This window comes from Trifolium pratense, linkage group LG6 (assembly GCF_020283565.1).
Source record: "Trifolium pratense cultivar HEN17-A07 linkage group LG6, ARS_RC_1.1, whole genome shotgun sequence".
Lineage (NCBI taxonomy): Eukaryota > Viridiplantae > Streptophyta > Magnoliopsida > Fabales > Fabaceae > Trifolium > Trifolium pratense.
In genome coordinates, this window is record NC_060064.1 from 34,617,349 (window position 1) to 34,634,445 (window position 17,097).

At 29.5% G+C, this 17,097-nt stretch overlaps 2 long non-coding RNA genes across 2 annotated transcripts; one reads left to right on the plus strand and one right to left on the minus strand.

The window, feature by feature from the left end:
* Positions 1 to 307: 307 nt before the first annotated feature.
* Positions 308 to 4,318, minus strand: LOC123890699. Its single transcript, XR_006802933.1, has 2 exons — positions 3,292 to 4,318; positions 308 to 779 (listed from the first exon to the last, which is right to left on the minus strand). It is a non-coding gene; the product is annotated as an uncharacterized LOC123890699 (long non-coding RNA).
* A 4,590-nt stretch (positions 4,319 to 8,908) lies between these two features.
* On the plus strand, positions 8,909 to 9,391 carry LOC123890700. Its single transcript, XR_006802934.1, has 2 exons — positions 8,909 to 9,166; positions 9,265 to 9,391. It is a non-coding gene; the product is annotated as an uncharacterized LOC123890700 (long non-coding RNA).
* The last annotated feature ends 7,706 nt before the right edge of the window (positions 9,392 to 17,097 follow it).

Below are 17,097 nucleotides of genomic sequence, written 5' to 3' on the forward strand. Positions count from 1 at the left end.
TTAGTAACAAATTATTCCTCCGTCCCACAATGAGTGAGTCAGTTGACTGTGTCACGCATGTCAATGCATAACTTTGACGATTAATATTTTTAATTGTATAATAGTAAAAATTATCAAAATATGATATTTTGAAAATACTCATCAAGATGAATTCAACAACATCTTATATGCTAATATTTGTTTTTATTTATTAGTGGAAAAATAGGGTCAAAATAAGATATGTTAATAGTGTATATAGTCAAAATGACTCACTCATTTTAAGACGGATGGAGTAATAATCTTAGGCCGAAGGAATTAAAGGATCTCCTCACATATCAATGCCTCATCATCATCATCATTTATTTACTACAAATGACATTCATGTATTGAATAACATATATTTAAAATCGCTAAAAATCGAAAATGATAAATCTGCTAACAAATTCTATAATTTACTTTGGATTGTAATTGAGTACCCCTTATATTCCTTATAATACTATTTTATTTGTAAAAAAAAACACTTTTACCTTAAAAAATAATAACATTTACCTTAAACATTACTATTTTCCATGTTTGTCCCTAAATTATTACACTTTTTCTTTTCCTTCTGAATAAAAATCAAAATTTCTTCCTTTCTTCATTTTCCTTTCATTTCACACAAATCCCAACAATACCCATTTCACAAAACTCGAACTTTTTCTCATCAATGGCGGATCCAATCCCTATCTCAAAACCCCATTTGCGGATCCAACCAAAGTTGTATGTGTATTAATGGACTGTCCCGCCTAGTTCTTTTTCCCCTGTCATAGTAAAAAAAAAAAGTCAAAAAATTATAAGCTAAGAGGCAGTTTATTATAGCTTATTTAAAAAAAAAAATCACTTTTTTTTATAAAAATAATCACTTTTTATTGTTTTGATTCTGTTTGTTACAGATTTTTAAAATAATCATAAGCTAAAAATAATCAGAAAATAGCTAAAAATGATAAGCTACTAATGGTCCGTTTGTTACAGATTAAAAAAATAGTGATTTTGATGTAAAATAATTTAGAGATTACTTTTTAGAGATTTTTAGAAAAGTTGAATTTACTTTATGTTTGTTTATTATAATGAAAATCACTTTTTTTAAATAAAATAATCTTTAGTTTGTTTGGATACAACTTATAAAAGTGATTTTTTTAATTACAAATAACTTTCTTATTTTAACATTTCTTTTTTTCTCCTCTAAAAAAAATCTATTATTTTATAAGCTACTCTTAGAGGCCGTTTGTTATAGCTTATTTTAGAAAAAAAATCACTTTTTTATAAAAATAATCACTTTTAATTGTTTTGCATCTGTTTGTTACAGATTTTTAAAATAATCAGAAGCTAAAAATAATCAGAAAATAGCTAAAAATGAGAAGCTACTAAGAGTAGCTTATAAAATAATAGATTTTTTTTAGAGGAGAGAGAAAATAAATGTTAAAAGAAGAAAGTTATTTATAATTTAAAAAATCACTTTTATAAGTTCTATCCAAACAAACTAAAGATTATTTTATTTAAAGAAAGTGATTTTTATTATAATAAACAAACACAAAGTAAATTCAACTTTTCTAAAAATCTCTAAAAACTAATCTCTAAATTATTTTAGATCAAAATCACTATTTTTTTAATCCGTGACAAACGGCCTCTTAGTAGCTTCTCATTTTTAGCTGTTTTCTGATTATTTTAAAAATCTATAACAAACAGATGCGAAACAATTAAAAGTGATTATTTTTATAAAAAAGTGATTTTTTTTCTAAAATAAGCTAGAACAAACGGGCTCTAAGAGTAGCTTATAAAATAATAGATTTTTTTTAGAGGAGAGAGAAAATAAATGTTAAAAGAAGAAAGTTGTTTGTAATAAAAAAATCACTTTTATAAGTTGTATCCAAACAAACTAAAGATTATTTTATTTAAAAAGAGTGATTTTTCTAAAAATCTCTAAAAATTAATCTCTAAATTATTTTAAATCAAAATTACTATTTTTTTAATCAGTAACAAACGCACCCTGATTTTTATTATAATAAACAAACACAAAGTAAATTCAACTTTTCTAAAAATCTCTAAAAACTAATCTCTAAATTATTTTACATCAAAATCACTATTTTTTTAATCTGTAATAAACACACCCTAAATATGAGAAAAAATCTTGTCAAAACAAAAAAAAAGAGAAAAAATAATAGTAACAGTAACAACCGTACATATGACATTCAAATTAAATCACATGCTTTAAAAAATCAAGATAAGTTTTCAACTTGCATGTTAAATTTCATCTTAATTAAATTAATAAAAAATGTTTTAAATGTTAAAAAACATGGCATCCATAGAAAAGTAAAGAGAAAAACTAAAAATATTACCGTACATCATTTTATTTGTGTTTGACAAACATAGAATACTAAAGTTAATAATATGTGAGTAATTATATGTTTTTCTGTTGTTCTTCTTTTCGGATCATAAGAATACGTGCCTTAAAAACATATGATAAACCATTTAGTATAGAAATATTGCTATTTGTTTTTGACAAAAATAGAAATATTGCTCTTAAGAGTTGGACATTTAATTTTTTAAAAGTCAAATAATTGTATTTTATAATGTAATAATTCCACTTTTGAATTTCTTAACATATATCTTCAAGGCACGCGTTAATAGATCCATAAAATTATAGACGAAACAAGATAACTTTTCAACTAACCTATTTCGCAATAACAAATATTAGAAAGACACTTCCCAACTTTTGGAGGGTCACAGAACTTATCTGGACAGTCATAATCAGTCTTGCAGCTACTAATTACTAGTACTGTGAAAAATATATAAAAGAATGTTAATAAAATATGATAATTTTATTTTGTTCCAATGATGATTTTTTTAAATACGAAAACATCATATTAAGATATTAATAACAATTGCCCTAGTGAATACTACATATTTTGGACAATTCTTACATTGGCACAAACCAAAATAAAAAATATTTGGGTGCATACACATAATTGAAAAAAAGTTAAATGCAAAATATTTTAATAACATCACGGGATATTTTTAATCACATCACTGGATATTATTTATTCATTTTTTGTATTATTTTTTATTTGGTTTTGTGTGTATGCCTAAATAATTTATATTTTAGAGTTGTGTCCAAATAAAAATACCTCACTTATTTTACAAATGTTTTAATTTGAATTTAAATTTTCTCTTGATATTACAACATCAATCTAACTACAAAGTTGATACCTCTTAGACTAAAAGATTATGCAATTTTAATTTGTGTATAAGAAAAGAAACATAAAAGGGGCTTACCAATTGGGTTATCAGAGCTGGTTACAACATGAAACAGTGAAAGAAAAATGGACATCACATAAACAAACTTTATAATTGCAGTCATATTTCTCCTCATTTGCATGTAGTATAGAAACAAATTAAAAGTTTGTAAATCAACCAATTTATTTATAATGTAAAATCCATCATACTCTTATTATACTTCAATTAAAAAATAAAAAATATTACTTTGTTACAAAATAACCTTTTTGTTAAATTAAACCCTTTATCTCACCGAAGTGGTGAGTTTAACTTTTTATTGGCAATCATAGTTAGTCTATTTTTTTTATCAAACTTTTATTATTATTTGTATTTCTTTTGATCATTCATGATAGACAAGGGAAGTACCAAAATGAGAAATAATATGTTTTAAACAATTGCAAAATGTTGATTGTCAAACAAAAAAAACAATTGCAAAATGTTGGGTCATGAGGGGTTCATGGATCATCACATCGGGCCTTGAACAACTACACAAGTGAGTTGGACATCATACTTTTACCTAAAATTTTAAGATATTAGGTTTTTGGGTCATCTCACTTATAAATCATTCAACATTCACTATTTGATCTGATGTGGAACTTAACTCACACTTGAAATACCAATATCTCCCCCCACAAGTGTAAGTCCATCCATTATTTTATGGGTATGCTCCCCCTCGAACGGAAGTTTTTCATCCACTTCTACTGTTGTTGCTTAGTCTCAACGGGACACGTCGCCTAAACACCTTGTCAAGAAGACTTTAGACACAAGGAATCGGATCAACAACCATCGGCTATGATACCACTGTGGGGTCATGAGGGGGCCCGGGGGATCATCACATCCTTGTACAATTCAAACATTCCTCTCTCTTATAAATCATTCAACATTCCTATTTTATCTGATGTGAGACTCAACTCACACTTCAAATTCCAACACAAAATTAGTTGTCGAAGTAATATAAAATTGAGACGACGATATGTAATTTTTTTTAAAAATTCTATACAATTAGGTTCAGTCAGGGATCTTACACTTTCTACCTACTCTAGTTAGATTGATCTTAGTTCTTGAGATGTATATATAAATATGAGGCTTATCATTTGTATCAAACTGTTTTGTGAATAAATTAATTTTATAGTTTCTATGCGCTCATATATCTCGCATCTATTTTCTGTGTGCTTCTTCAAACCTTTCCTGCGCTCATTTTTTAAATCAATGAAGCTCAATCTTTTCCTGGGTATGGGGGGTAAGAAAAGTTGTGTGGTTGTTAATTTGGCAAATGCTAATTAAATAGATTTAAGAGGTTGTTAATTTGGTAAACTATTATGTGGGCTATTTGGAACTCGTGAAATGATTTACTCTTTTCAGAAGGTACTTTTTATGTTGAGTGTTTGGTCGATAAAGTGAAACTTTTATCTTGGAAATTAAATAGTTTTTAGGTAAAAGTTATGGCATCACGTGTTCCTTTTACAAGTGGAATATCCACCCTATTTTTTGCTGAAACTAGGTCTTCGCGAGGTTTGGCTAAATAGAGGTCTCTTGATGGATGATCCTTGCCTCTATCTGATCTAAGGGGTTTTGGATCTTCTTGTAATCGGAAGTTAAAGGTGTTAATTTGCTATTGGTGTGTCCATTTATTTACATGGGTTATAATTAATTAGATATTATAGTGGAGAGTATTTCTAATATCTATGTGTTGTGATTATTCTATACTATTTTTGTCGTTTTTATATAATATTATATTGCCATTAAAAAAATGCCATGCATGCTTTGTCCATTTATCTCAACCTTTCATTATTTGTTTGATCAGAATCAACCTTTCATTAATATTTGTATTTCTGTCTTAGTAGCGCCTTTCATGATAGGCAAGAGAAAAATACCAAAAGAGCAATAATAGTTTTATACAATTGCGAATATACTTGTCGAAATAATATACAATTGAGGCGATTATCAAATACAGTTGAGGCAATTATATATTTAGGGGGCATATCATATGATAATGTCTTTTATATATGAGAATGATGAGAATAAATTATAACCATTAGATTAAAATGAATGGTTAAAATTAAAACATAACTTTAGTGAGTCATTTGCAACAAATCCTAATTTTCCTAAAAGGACAAAAGATTTGGAACAGAGAGAGTATGTAAATAGTGTATATAGTCAAAATGATTCACTCAAAATGATTTGGAACATTTGTATTTCTCTCTTAGTAGCCTTTCATGATAGGCAAGAGAAAAATACCAAAAGAGCAATAATAGTTTTATACAATTGCGAATATATATACTTGTCGAAATAATATACAATTGAGGCGATTATCAAAAATAAAATAAAAATACAATTGAGGCGATTATATATTTAGGGGACATATCATATGAGAATGTCTTTTATATATGAAAATGATAAGAATAAATTATAACCATTAGATTAAAATGAATGGTTGATACTCTATCTAATTCACCTTTTAGTTCTTCGCTTGATGTCATGGATTATGCACCATAATCTTATAATTATCAAATTCAATTCTACAAAACCAACTTCTTTGTAATTCCATAACAAGAAGAAGAATTATTGTGAAAAATCTATAATTGAATTTCTTTTCTTCCACGATCCCAAGACAAGGAAATATACTCACTACATTGATCATAGTAGATGCAACAAAATAAAATAAAAATATTGAACAATGAAAAATTAAGTTTTATCGACATAGGAAACTGGGTTCATGTTATACTTGTGCAGTGATTTTTTAGCTTCTTCTAACTTCTAGCTACGGATTCAAGATTTTTAGTTACGGACAGAAACTGGTTTTTCTTTTATTATCCACTTTTTTTTTTACTATTGATTTTCTTTCCGCTATCCATAATTTGATTCCGTAACTTCAAAACCTCGTCAATATAAGGATTCATGATGATATCAAATGTTGTAATTTTGATAAGGATTATTGATTGATGATTAGTAACAAATTATTCCTCCGTCCCACAATGAGTGAGTCAGTTGACTATGTCACGCATGTCAATGCATAACTTTGACGATTAATATTTTTAATTGTATAATAGTAAAAATTATCAAAATATGATATTTTGAAAATACCCATCGAGATGAATTCAACAACATCTTATATGTTAATATTTGTTTTTATTTATTAGTAGAAAAATATGATCAAAATAAGATATGTTAATAGTGTATATAGTCAAAATGACTCACTCATTTTGGAACGTTAATCTTAGGCCGAAGGAATTAAAGGATCTCCTCACAACAATGCCTCATCATCATCATTTATTGACTACGTACAAATGACATTCATGTATTGAATAACATAAATTTAAAATCGCTAAAAATTGAAAATGATAAATCAGCTAACAAATTCTATAATTTACTTTGCATTGTAAGGGATTGAGTACCCTTTGTACTTCTTATTATATCTAGTAGAGGCCACTTCTAACATGAAAGAGTGATACAAGTGGTGCACGGTGCACCACTTGTCAATATCTCGATAACGAAAATAAATTTTATAAAATTCGTTGGGTTGAAACTTTATATCATATAGATCATTCATATAAATCTTTAGAAAAATTGAACATCATTTGATGTGTTATTGAGACCGACCAAAATTAACGGTATTCAGTAAAAATTCATAAACTGTTAATCTTAATGAGTCTCGATAACATATCAAATGATTTTCAATTTTTCTAAAAATTTATATGAATGATCTATATATATAAACTTTCAATCTAACTGTAGATTTTATAAAATTTGTTTTCGTTATCGAGATATTGACAAGTGGTGCACCATGCACCACTTGTCTCACTCTTTCATTTTAGCCAAAGCCTGTAGTAGAAATAAAAAGTTTGTAATTTGACAAATTTATTTTTAATGTAAAAAATTCATAGCCTGCTTAATTTTACTTCAACTAATAGTAATAAATTATCATTTGTTACAAGAAATCCTTTGTAAAATAAAAGTTATTGTTAAATGTCTCATAAGTATTTCAATATATACATGTTTTTCCTTTTATCTCACCGAAGTGATGATTTTAACTTAGAAATTAGAAATCTTGGTTGCAATAAAAGTTAACCCATTTATTTTATCATCTTTTCATTATTGTTTCATTTCTCTTAAAGTATCATAAAATCTTATTTTATTTCTTAAAAATGTGTTGTATATTAAGTGTTGGACATTCGTTTTAATTTGACCCTTTCTTTTACCAAATATTTATTTTGGTCATTTAATTTTTTTTATTCGTTTTATATATTTTTAAATTTTAAGTGTTGAATATAGTCCTTCTATTGGTTAAGAGCATTTACAATAATATAAAAAATCTGAATACCCGATGTTTAAGTTTCCTAAAATATGATTGATTCTAAATGGCACTTGGGCAAATATTTTGTTCATTCTTGTAAAACAAGTTTAATGGATATAGGAAAACAGAGTAAAGAAATTTTACAGACTCAATCAATCACAATTATGTTTTCCGTCTCATCATCCCACTTAATCCCACTTTTTTTATATAATAAGGAAGGTTAAAACATTCTTATTAGTTGAATGTGTAAAAAAAATTTACTCTGTCTGTTTATGTCCATTAAACTCAAAACATAAACATAGTAAAAAATGAGAGCTGTTATTTTAACATAGAAATAAACTGATGGACACCGTCTGGCTATGTGTGACCGGCAGATATGTGACATGCAAACCAAGGTGAGAAAAAACACTAAAAACTCCCAAAAGCTATAGCATACCGTATTTTTATTATGTTTGTGTTGGTGTTTTGTGCTCGAAAACCATTTCCAGTAAAATATACAACAAGATTAATGTTCAATATTTATGGCAAAAATAATGCGAATATCAGAATTTGAACTCCGGTTTTTACAAATTACATATACAATATCATTATCATCTGAACTATGCTCATGAAAACTTAATATTCAATATTTAAGAAAGATAAAAATGTGCATAAATATTTTTTTGGAATCATTCAAATCACAGTTTTTAACACCTTGAAAAAGATTTATAACTTACACCTTGAAAAAATATGAAGAAAAAAAAAGATTTTTTTTGGACCTTCAATAGGTGAACTTCAATCACTAGACTATAATCTCTTGAAAATTTTATTTTGTCAAGTAGTCTTGTTGACATAATTTCACCTTTTAAAATGAATAAGTGAAGTATCTGTGAGTGTAGTTCAATAGGTAGGCACATTGCACTATATATGCAGTGGTTGGGATTCGAACACAGATATCCCACTTATTCACCTTAAAAAAATGTGAAATTTCTAGTTACTAAATTATTTGATAAAAAAAATTGAATAAGTGGAGAATTTTAAATTCGAATTTTGTGTATTGTAAGTGATCTATAAATTAGACTTGAAATCTTTTTCATTTTTTCTGCATATATATAAGATAGAGCAAATTATTTAATTGTGTAAATAGTAGCTTACAATCGCTCTACAAATGTCTCAAAATAATTCCTAAAAAGTGCACTAGATTGGAGTTTATAAACCATGAAAGGATAAATAAAATTAATAATAAAATGTCATTTTTAAAAATAATGAAACTCAAATAACTATCAATATTTTTATGTGAGATTCTTACCAAGATCAAGTGGACTATTGAGTGACTTAAAGAGGCAAACACAACATATCAATATACTTAAGAAACACTTAATAACGACCCTAATTTTATCAATAATTTCTTTCAATGTGCTACAAAACATATAATTGAAATTAAATAGAGCATTGGTTTGTTTACTATATAAATGGATTTAAATCGATTTCTATTTGTGGCATGCATGCATGCACATGAAAAAAGCATGACAAAATTTTTCAAGTTTGTTTATACTATGATCATTTTACTTTTTGTGTTTTTTGTTGCAATTGAGGCCTATGGTAAGCATTTTTTCCCCCACTATTTTCAAGTTTTATTCTTGACATTATAGATAATTTATTGACCATTTTCAATAACATATTCTTGTTTTACATCACAGGTCAAAATTGTACCTCGGATTGCTCAAGTAGTCCTTATTTGCCTTATGAAAAACCAGAATGTTTGAAGGGTGAATGTTTATGCATGTATACTAATTAAGTTGAAAATAATTTTTACTTCTATGCCTACACTTCTTAAATGTCACAGTGAAGATTGTTATTTCTAATTCCGGTCCTAAATATAAGAAATAAAACACTTTTTAGATTCATTGAAAAATATATGTATTTAATTTATAATATTAGACTAAAATATTTTGTTTCTTATATTTTGGACCAGAGAGTACTATATTTCTCTAGCCTTTTAATTTCTTTGACATGACAGGTGGAATAAAACAAGTCATAAATAACTATATGAATCATATTTTTTCAATACAAACAAAAATAATGTTATTTAATTACATTCTCCACTTTACTATTCTTTGAGTTTACAGTATTATAGGTACGAAGTTTCTATCATATATTGTTAATTAGCAGTGATTAATTTCCGTCGAAAATTTTTTAAAAAGTTTTCATATGCAATGATCGAACCATTGATTACTTAATTAAATGGTCAAATTTTCTTATCACTTGGACCAATTCCATCTATAATATATTATAAATGAACCTATAACGCACATCCATTTAATTTTTAGAAGAAGTATTTTAACAGCTTATCATTAAAAAATGGTTAAATTAAATACAACTTGAGGTGCATTTTGCTAAATACTCTAAAAAATAAGTGGGTATAAGTTAACTCCAATAAGCATTCATAAAAATGCATGTTGCTAAAATATTTTTTCATAAAAACTGAACAGAGAAAAAGGAAGAAAAAAACAATTCGTGGATGTTTAAAAATCACAAACTAGAACCTTATAGTGTATAATGGGATTAATATTTCCATTTGCTTGATAAGAATAAAATAATTAATTTTTGTTTGGTAAGAACATAACTATATATTGATATCAGCAATGAACACATAAACAAACATACACTAAGTCATTGGTCTTGAAAATGATTCATGCCATGCCATACAACACGTGTTTCCAATGAGCTTTTCCTTACAAGATTGATCTAAATTTTTTCATGTTGGAACTTTTGGAGAAGTTTCCACTGTGATTAGCAATATGACTAATCTTCGTTAAGAAATTTGTGGAGCACATCCATATAAGTTAGAAATTAAACTCCTAATCCATGCTTAATTAAGAAGAACAAGACTTATTGGTCTATTTTATCTAATTATAACTCATACTTAATATACATCAGCATCTCTCATATTACATAGTTAGAGACAGAGTGAATCACAACCAATCATGGTGGGTCATTGCATGGGAAATTTGTATCTCTCTATCTATAAATATAGTATTTTAATATTCAATAACGGAAAATTCCAGATTCCTTTTTCTTGTAGTGATAATAGTTGGATTACGATATTAAAGGTGTCTATTGTCACCCTTACCCACACCAAATTTATCCTAATTTATTGCTCCTTTTGTAGTTTCATAACTAGCATGTTAATGTTACATAATTATTATTTTTTAATAAACTCAATTCATATCATTAATCAAATACAATTGTTAATATAATGAGAAATTAATCCAAAAATATAACAATTGGTCCTAAAATATGCCGCATTCGCTAAAGTGTGAGTGGTCATATTTATTTGACGTTAAAAACTTTACCTCGATGTTGGGAGCTAATAATAACATAGACTTAATATTAGAAATTTGAGTGCTAAATTCGGATGAATCATATATGTCGCATAGAGGAAGTAGCTTCAATAATAATTTGTGAGTCATTTTCTATGATCAAATGAGACTAGCCTCTTTATGTGACTTACTATCTTTGGGATCTGATACTACACCGCTGATCAAAACCTTCGTGCTTCCTTCATAGTCATAGTTTCTCCTTCAATTATGTTGAGTCTAGCATGAATGACATTAAAACCTACCAACATAAATCTACCTTGATGATCTCGTAGATACCATCCCCAACTTATTGCATTAGTTGTAAAAAAGAAGCTAGCATCTACGTTGCATTTCAGGTAGCCTTGCGTAGGAGGAAACCATTGATCTAATGTGTGACCAACATCTTTGTGTGATGTTGGGACTGTCTTGGCAGCAACCAACCCATTGACGGTTGCCCATTCGGTTCACATGCTCGCCGCTTGCAATCCCACGTGTCTTGCGCTAGTTTTGACTTCACTCCAACTTAATTATTCCTAGTATGTCAAATTACCCACAATAGAATAGACATCGTGTCCGCCACTTCCTTACTTTCCTTGCAACAAACATCAAAAGAAATTTACTTTTTCGCGCCCTCCAAAAAACCTCATGCGCCTTCTGAAATTACCAAACTAACCTTCCACTTTCTAGTTTGCGAGCATTTTTTGCACTCAAAGTAACAAACTAAGAAGGATAAATTATGAATTATCGAAAGAAAAAATTCAACCGAATATGTAAAGATTTTATTAGATCTCTTTTCCTACCATCAATTATGGAATTAGTGTAGTTATCTAATCAACAAATTGCCATTTTCTTATAGCAATAGACAACTCAGATTTTAAGTTCAACAAATCCAAAGTAAAATAATTTTAAAAATAACACTAATTAAAATCAAATTATCTTAAACAAGAATTATATACATAAATAATTGACCAGACTTTACTTATCTTATAGTCGAACTCGTGATTCTTAATCCTCTTTCCCTAAACAAACAGCCTCTATACATAATTGTTTTATAGTTTTAATCAGTGCATTAGAAAATTTGGTGAACATCTATCATGAAATGGTTGATTACTTAGCAGTTAATCAATAAAAAGATAAAAAGATTCTTTTCTCTATGCCCCAACTCATTCAAGTATATAATAACGTCTTGCCTTAGTCTTGTAATGATCCAAAAACCTTTCTCAAATAATATTCCCAAAAACATTGTAAAACTCAAACCAAAACAAGGGCAATTCCGTCATTAAAATAAAACCGTAATAATTGTCAAAGACACTTTTTGAATCTTACCACATTGTATTAACCTTAAATAATTACCTTAAACATCTAACAAAAAATAAAAACATTTACCTTAAACATTAGTATTTTCCATGTTTGTCCCTAAATTATTGTACACTTTTTTTTCTTCTTCTTCTCAAACAAAATCAAAGTTTCTTCCTTTCTTCATTTTCCTTTCATTTCACACAAATCCCAACAACACCCATTTCACAAAACTCAAACTTTTTCTCATCAATGGCGGATCCAATCCCTATCTCAAAACCCCATTTGCGGATCCAACCAAAACCAATCAAAAAAGGTAACTCTTGTTCAGATTTCATCATAAAGTCTCTATTTTTAGCAATTTTTATAATTCTTGTTCCACTTTTTCCTTCACAAGCTCCTGAATTTTTGAACCAAACCATTCTAACTAAGTTATGGGAACTTCTTCATCTTCTTTTCATTGGCATTGTTGTTGCTTATGGTCTTTTTAGTAGAAGAAATGGTGATTTAGAAACTAATTTAGAAACTCAATCTAGTTCTGATGATAGTAATAATAATGCTACTACAACACCTAGTTATGTTTCTAAATTTTTTCCTGCTTCAACTATTTTTGGTGATGATAGTGAAAATTCATGTGGGTTTGATGAGAATAAGATGATGCATTGTTGGAATAATTCTCAGTATTTTGATGGTTCTAATGAGGGTAATAATAGTACTGTTGGTGTTTTTGATGAACAGTACAATACCGAAAAATTGTCGGTTTCTGATGAGAATTTTGGTTATTCAGTTAGATATGATGATGGAAATGAACCACATACCAATGTGGTTCAATCTTGGAATTCTGAGTATTATTATACTGAGCCTGTGGTTGTTGCTCAACCTTACTATGGTAATGGTGAATGTGGTGATAAACCTCTTGGATTACCGGTTCGAAGTTTGAAATTGGTTGAAAGGAAAGTGGATGGTGGTTGTGAATATGTCAATGAAAATGAGAGTGATTCGAGTTTAGGTTCAAGAAGCCTTTCTTCTAAGAGGTTAGATGTGAGTGAAGATAGGGAATTTGGGGATATGGATCCTACCAATTTGGAGAAAATGTTTAATGATGCTGCTATTGTTGGTGGTGGAGTAGCTTCGCCAATTGAATGGAATTCGAGGTTTGGAAGGATAGAAAGGGAGAAAGTTTATGGCAATGTTAACGTTCCTTCGGAATTTAGGTCTTTTTCTGTTGATGAGACTAGATTTGAAGGACTTGGTTCAAGGTCTTTGCAGTCTACAACATCTTTTTCTTCTCTTCCAAGTATGTATTCTTCTTCCTTTGATTCGATTGCACCGGATAATAGCAATACAGATTTTCAAGAGGATGAAATGAGACAAAAGGTGGGTTCTTATGCACCTGCTTCAGAAAAGATGAACTTTAATGACAAATATGTGAGACGAAGGAAGACTTCATTTGTGCCTGCTTCGGAAAATATGATTTTCGAAGAGGAAGATACGGAACAAAGGATTCAGAGAAGAGATTTGGGAAAGAAGATTTCCGAGGGCCGTTCTTTAAGAAACAGAAGAATGGGAGCTAAAGGGAAACATGCTGATGGTGTTCATCCTGCAAATGTCAGGCCAATGTCTGTTGAAGAAACTCAATTCGAGCATGCTGATGTTTCTTATCCTGAAAATTTCAGGCCAATGTCTGTTGATGAAACTCAATTCGAATCACATAGTTCACAGTCTTTCCAGTCTAAAGGATCTTTTTCTTCCAACACAAGAATGTATTCGGTATCTTCAGATAATATAGAGTTCCAAGAGGAAGATATGGAGCAAAAAGAGACTTTCCCTTTGCATACTTCAGAAGATGTGATTTTCCAAGAGGAAGATATGGAGAATAAGAATACTTCCTATGTGCATGCTTCCGAAAATGTGGATTTCCAAGTGGAAGATTCAGGACAAAAGAAGACTTCGTTTGTGCCTGTTTCTGAAGATATGAATTTCCAAGAGTTGGATTTTGTAAAGAAGATTTCTCAGGTGTCTTCAAGAAACGAAATGATGGAAACTAGAGGGAAACATGCGGCTGTTTCTCATCCTTCACAATTCAGGCCAATATTTGTTGATGAAACTCAACTCGAATCACGTAGTTCACGGTCTTTGCAGTCTATGGGATCTTTCTCGTCTCACACGAGTAACGCGAGTTTACGTTCTTCTGTAGATTCTGTTTTGTCAGATAATATGAACTCATTGCAGGAAGCTTTAGGAGAAAAGAAGAGCTTGCATGGATCTTCTTCGTCCTCCTCGTCAAGTTCACCATCATCTTCAGCTAGAAGAAACGGCGAAACTTTGTTGCAACCATTTGAAGGTGGTGGATATAATATCGAAAGCTTGCTCCAAGATGACCTGAAGAGTAATCTAAATGATAACTTGAAGGGTAAAAGTGGACTTGTAGGTGAGGATCCACCTGGCAACAAAGAGTCGGTGATGCATAGTTTGCACTCGGACTCAGATAAGCCAGCAAGCCTAGCAAAAGCTCTATCGAAGATTAGGGGGAAATCAGTTAGAACAAGAAGAGCCGCTGGAATGACTTCAGGGACGACGAAAATTGATGAAACATCCAGCAAGCAAGGCGATGAAAAAGCTGTAAAGAAGCCTAATGATGTTGATACAGTAACGAGAAAAGATAAAATCAAAATTAGAGAGCCAGATCTTCTATTGAAAGGGATCAGTAAGAAAACTCTTGATTGCTATTTCCCTAATCGTGATGAGGATACTTTTTCGAGTCATCGTAAGAGAGATAAACCAGAACCATCGAAGACCGTGCATAAGGAAGACTTAGATAACAAGCTTGAGAGCATCCAAGGTAGCTCGGACGAAGATGTGGTGTCCGAATATATCAATGATTCAGGACTTGATTCCGAGGTGGATAAGAAAGCTAGTGAATTTATAGCAAAGTTCAAAGCTCAGATTAGACTTCAGAAAATTGGATCAATTGAAAGATCAAAAGGTCAAAAAATGTTTGGAAACAACAATGTTAGGTGATTTGTAAACTACAGTTGTTCATCAAAGCAGTTTTATAATTTCTTGTTTCATTGAGCTTTCTTCCATTTAGGATATTGGATTTATAGATCAAATTCTGTTATTTTGTGGCATCAGAACTTCCACTTATTTTTTTTCTCATACAACTAATTGCTTTCAGTGCCTTTTTTATTTCGTAAAAGTTTATAATTTAGTAAGAATCTGGTTGAAATTAACACTCCAAATGAATGGCATATGAAAATAGTGTCTAGATCTGTTATTATGAGAAAAAATGTTGAAATTTGTTTCTGGAATTGATATCAGGTGTCAAGGTTGAGACTTCATTCAAGTCTTAATCTCTTAGTGTTGCTTCACTTCTAAATGACACAAACCACTGACCTTTTTCCATGTATATCTAACCATTTAAGGATTGTACACTAATTATCATCCATGTTCCTATCTTCATTGAAATGTAACCAATCGGAACCACTGGTTTTTTGCTGACATTTTCAAGCGATATGAGAGACTCGGTTTTATCTCCGTGCAACTTCTTACAATAACAATATCAGCTCCAAGAAGTGTCTATTGCATCCTGAATGCATCCGAAACGCCACTATAGTCAGAAGGCAGCATTTTGTCCTTAAAATGTTGAAGGGCTACAACATTGTTTTCATCTGAGTTTTTAAATGATGTGCGTGGTTCAAACATGTGTTTAACGCAGTTTAATGAGTAGTTAATTGTTATATCAAGATTGGATAATTTATTCAATTGAATTATATTAACCACAAGTTTGAACAAATCTATAAGTGTTCCAACAACTTGTAGATTTGAAAACCAGAAAATCATACTACGTAGTTAATCTTGTTCAAATTTGTGGTCAAATTCAATTGATGATTAATGAGCTAGACCAAATAAAACACTTTATTAACCACGTGTGTGAACTACTTGCATTACCATTTTTAAAATGTTGTCCATTTATAACAACCTCTGAGAATCTTAATACTTCTATTATTGTGTTTAAAAGAATAATACTCCACTCCGTACCACAATATATGTCATTTTGTGGAAAAAATGTGTATCACAATATATATCGCTTTATATTACTAATGAAACGTTTAATGCTATTTTTCCTATTATACCCTTAACTACTCCCTCCGTCCCATTTTATAAGACCTCATTTGACTAAATGCATTATTCATATGTTTTGTTTTGACCATATTTTTCTACAAGTATATACATGTAAATATTATCATATAAGATCTTGTTTGATTTGTTTCAACGAGTATTTTCAAAATATCAAATTTCTATAATTTTTACTAATGCACAATTAAAAATATTCATAATCAAAGTTATACATTGGTGTGCGTGCAGTGGTCAAATAGTCTTTATATTTTGGGACGGAGTGGGTATTTATTACTCTCTCTTCTTTCAATTCTTCAATTTATTTTTTTCATACCATAAATAAAAGACAATTTTGTAAATCTAACTAATAATCTCTCTTTTTCATACAACACTAATTATCTTTCTTAATACGTGTAAAATTGTCAAAATGACATATAGTATTATGGTACGAATGGAGTATCAATATCAATGGTTTAATTATTGAGCTAGTATCATTCTCCTAAGCCGCGCCGCACAGTTCCTTCCTACCATAATTTTATCTTTGTTTCTTTTGTATATTGTTCATCATTAGAGGGGTGATTTTTGATCCAAAATCACCCCTCTTGATCGTTTTTTGTTTTTTTTTATTTAAATAAGTGATTTTCACATAGTTTTAGGTTTCATTTGAGTTTTCTTCTTTGTGATTTCTCTTTTTGGTGTTGTTTTAATCCCGTCTTTGTCCGGAGTATTTGTTGTCCCGTCTTTGTGCGGTGTTCA